Genomic DNA, 4,345 nt, shown 5'->3' with positions numbered 1-4,345 from the left:
TACCATTATACAAGGCACTGGTGAAACCTCATCTGGAATAGTGTGTGCCATTCTGGTCTCCCATGATAAGAAAGATGAATCCAAACTAGAACAGCTTCAGAGAAGGGCCACTAGAATGAGCAGAGGAATGGAAAACCTACCTTATGAGAGGAGACTTAAAGAGCTTGGCTTGTTTAATCTAATCAAAAGTAGGCTGAGGGGAGATATGATTGCTCTCTATAAATACATCAGAGGAATAAATACCAGGAAGGGAGAGGAGTTATTTAAGTTAAGTTAAGAGTATCCCATAGCCCAATGGAGACGCAGTGGAGACCCAGTTCAAATCTGTTCTCAACAGGAGGGGGTGTGAACCTGTGAAGAGTATTTTAAGCAAATGGATATAAGCTGTCCATCAGCAAGTTTAGACTTGACGAATTTGCGTGTCATCCTTGCTCAGGGGCCATGCTAATCTTCTCTGTATCGTTCCAATTTTAGTATATGTGACATTAGGTAAAGGTTTCTAAGCATCAGGAGAGTGAAGTTATGGAACAGCCTTCCAAGGGGAACAGTGGGGGGCAAAAAAACCTAACTGGCTTCAAGACTGAGCTTGATAAGTTTATGGAGGGGATGGTATGATGAGACTGCCTCCAATAGCATGTAGCCGATCTGCAGCTGCTAGTAGCAAATCTCCCCAATGGCCGGTGATGGGACACTAGATGGGGAGGGCTCTGAGTTAGTACAGAGAATTCTTTCCCAGGTGTATGGCTGTTGGGTCTTGTTGAAATGCTCAGGGGCTAACTGATTACCAAATTTGGGGTCAGGAAGGAATTTTCTCCTGGGTCAGACTGGCAGAGACCCTGTGGGGGTTGGATTTTTTTTGTTTTGTTTTTTTTTTGCTTTCCTCTGCAACATAGGGCACGGGTCACTTGCAGGTTTAAACTAGAGCAAATGGTGGATTTTCTATAACTTAAAGTCTTTAAATCATGATATGAGGATGCCAGTAACCCAGCCAGAGGTTCTGTGTTTATTATAGGAGTGGGTGGGCAAAGTTCTGTGGCCTGCGATGTGCAGGAGGTCAGACTAGATGATCATGATGGTCTCTTCTGACCTTCAAGTCTATGAGTCTATAAGCATTTTCTTTGTGTTAGTTTTTCACAGTAGCAAATCTGCCACAGGCAATCTTTAGTATCTGTAGCCATATACCATGATACCCAGCAAATGTCAAGTACTTGAAGTACCTGGGGGGACTCTCTGTCAAAAGTTCTCTTTTTAGTAATCGAGAACTTGTGCTTCTTGTAGGCTATTGGTGAAGTATCTGCCTCAGTGGATATGGGTATAGCATAAGCACTCAGAATGGTGAAGTACTGAGGGAAAGGAGTGTTGTATATGAAAACTCTTCACTTTTGATAACATGGGTCTGAGTTTCATAGTTTGGATCTGCAAATGAGGCTGTTTGGATCTGAGGTTCTGGATTGTATGAACACAAGACATAAGAGCTTATCACAAAATTCAGATTTGGATTTGGGTTCTGAATTTTGCACAAGTTTGGCCGTATTTGAGTCTGGGTTTTCAGTTTTGGTCCAGTCTCCAGTTCTCAAGCTTGTAGGCATTAACCTTAAGTAGGGCAATAATTAGACCACCTACTGTAAATTGCATAGGATTGAATCAGATACTGAACAGAACAATCTCTGTATTCATCCTGTTGTGTGCTGCTCCTGCTAAATGTGAATCCAGTGACTAATTTAATGCCCTGCTACATTTAGTTCTTGGATTTTTAAATTAAGAAAAAAAATCCATTTAGCATTTTCGAGGCTTTTCCAAACATGTTAACCCTTTGAACTTTTATGTTTAGTTGAGGCAAATTCTAAAAAGGTACATTTGAAATCTGCTCTGCCCTGATATGCCAAACAATATTGTATGGATTTTTGTATGAAATTTTTTTAAAGTAATGATTAAAATAAATAACATACAGTGGTGTTGAGAAAACTATTTCCTGTAGCAGCAGGATATGCTTTTTTTCAGCACAAGTCTGTCCACAGAGCTGGAGTCTGTGAAAATCAAAGGCATTTTTTAAAGAAAGAAGACCATGTGGAGTTGGCATATAGACAAGTTCTCACTTATGGAATCCATTCAGTATCTTAGCCATAGAAGTCACAAAAGGAATAACAGCAAAATTTTTAGCTGCCAGAATACATTTCTTTTTTTGCACTTAGCATTTGATCATAAAGGAAAGTAAAACCTTTCTTTTTAAGAGCAAATCACATAAACATTTCCTGAGATTCCATCTCCTAGAATGTCTATCAAGGTCAGTAGGATCAATAGCACCAGATGTCCACATGGAGATCTATCTCATGCTAAGGTAATTTTGCCACAAAAACTAAATGCCAATAAAATAAACATCTTTCTGCAAGCAATAGCTGAATATTCTGTATTGCCATTTTAAGTTGCACATATTAGGTAAATAGCTCTTTGTAAAAATTGTATTTATCAATTCAAAAATTATATTATACCAGATAATGAGTAAAAGAGAGGCTCTAAATAGCCACTTCATAAGTCTTATAAATGTTATGTTGGAGGGAAAAGGCCTTAAAAACTTTTCTTTGAGATAAGAAAATGAAAGTGAAGCCTGAACATCTTAGATATTGAATATATTTATTCACATTTTTAAAATGTAACCAGATATGCCCATCCTGAGCTCTCTTCAGCTATCTCCTACATTAAAAATCACAAAATAAAAATAGGACTGTCCTTATATATATATCCATCTGTCAAGGTTCCTTCCCCACTCTGAACTCTAGGGTACAGATGTGGGGACCTGCATGAAGGACCCCCTAAGCTTATTCTTACCAGCTTAGGTTAAAAACTTCCCCAGGTACAAACTTTGCCTTGTTCTTGAACAGTATGCTGCCACCACCAAGCGATTTAAACAAAGAACAGGGAAAGAGACCACTTGGAAACGTCTTCCCGCAAAATATCCCCCCAAGGCCTATACCTCTTTTCCCGGGGAAGGCTTGATAATAATATCCTCACCAACTCATGCAGGTGAACACAGATCCAAACCCGTGGATCTTAAGAACAATGAAAAATCAATCAGATTCTTAAAAGAAGAATTTTATTTAAAGAAAAGGTAAAAGAATCACCTCTGTAAAATCAGGATGGTAAATACTTGGTAATCAGATTCAAAACATAGAGAATCCCTCTAGGCAAAACCTTAAGTTACAAAAAGACACAAAAACAGGAATACACATTCCCTTCAGCACAGTGACTTTTACAAGCCATTAAACAAAAGAAAATCTAACGCATTTTCTAGCTAGATTACTTACTAACTTTACAGGAGTTGGAAGGCTTGCATCCTTGATCTGTTCCCGGCAAAGGTATCACACAGACAGACAAACAAAAGCCTTTTCCCCCTCCTCCAGATTTGAAAGAATCTTGTCCTTTTGGGTCATTTTGGGTCAGGTGCCAGCGAGGTTACCTTAGCTTCTTAACCCTTTACAGGTGAAAGGATTTTGCCTCTGGCCAGGAGGGATTTTACAGCACTGTATACAGAAAGGTGGTTACCCTTCCCTTTATATTTATGACACCATCCACACTCTCCTCAGGAGCCTTTGGGGAGAGAGAAAGGGAGCAAAAATGCCAGCAAACGTGGACATCACATCATGCCCAAAAGATTAACGTTCTGAGTGCTGGTGGAACAAGGTACAGAAGTTTCCCTCCCAGCTACTCTCTCTCATTTATACTGATGACGGTCCAGCTCAAACACCTCTGCTGATTTTAGTTGCAGCAGTATGTCATTGGAAGTATATTAATATTATTGTTATTTATTTGTATTGCACTAGATCCCAGTCAAGATTGGTGCCCAGTTGTGGTAGGTGCTGTACAAAGACACATGCAGACATGGGTCTTACCCCAAAAATTTCACAATCTAATTTTGAAATGAGAAGGCACAAGTGGGTATAACAAAAACTAATGATGACATTAATAAAATCACCAGAAGTGATGGTTTCAAATTATTTGGGAGCTGTTTTTTAACCTATAAAAATAACTAATATCAGTTATCTGCAGCTGTCCCACAGCCTGGCTGACAATGCTAGTTGTCTGATAACATTTAGTAAGTACACATTATTAATTATATAAAAATCAATGTAATTATAATTTAATTGCACACAGATTGTTTAAAGCTTTGAGAGGTCAGATAATTGATCATCAGAACAGGTTTCCAAATGACACCTGTCTGCCTGTCAGAACAGAAGCCCTTTCTCAAGTTAAAAGTAACTGGTTGCAAAGCTTGCCGAGATCCTTCCATGGAAGTTGTTATAGAATAGAGACATATTAGTGTTATTTATTTAAGTGCATAAGCAGAGCA

The 4,345-nt window shown here is 38.8% G+C and overlaps 1 non-coding gene across 1 annotated transcript; it reads right to left on the bottom strand.

Annotated features, from left to right (window-relative positions):
• Positions 1-391: 391 nt before the first annotated feature.
• LOC144263332 (U6 spliceosomal RNA) lies at positions 392-494 on the bottom strand. Its single transcript, XR_013345797.1, has one exon. It is a non-coding gene; the product is annotated as a U6 spliceosomal RNA (small nuclear RNA).
• Positions 495-4,345: the final 3,851 nt, after the last annotated feature.

Source organism: Eretmochelys imbricata, chromosome 3, assembly GCF_965152235.1.
Source record: "Eretmochelys imbricata isolate rEreImb1 chromosome 3, rEreImb1.hap1, whole genome shotgun sequence".
In the NCBI taxonomy this organism is placed as follows: domain Eukaryota; kingdom Metazoa; phylum Chordata; order Testudines; family Cheloniidae; genus Eretmochelys; species Eretmochelys imbricata.
This window is presented reverse-complemented; position numbering and strand designations above follow the sequence as displayed.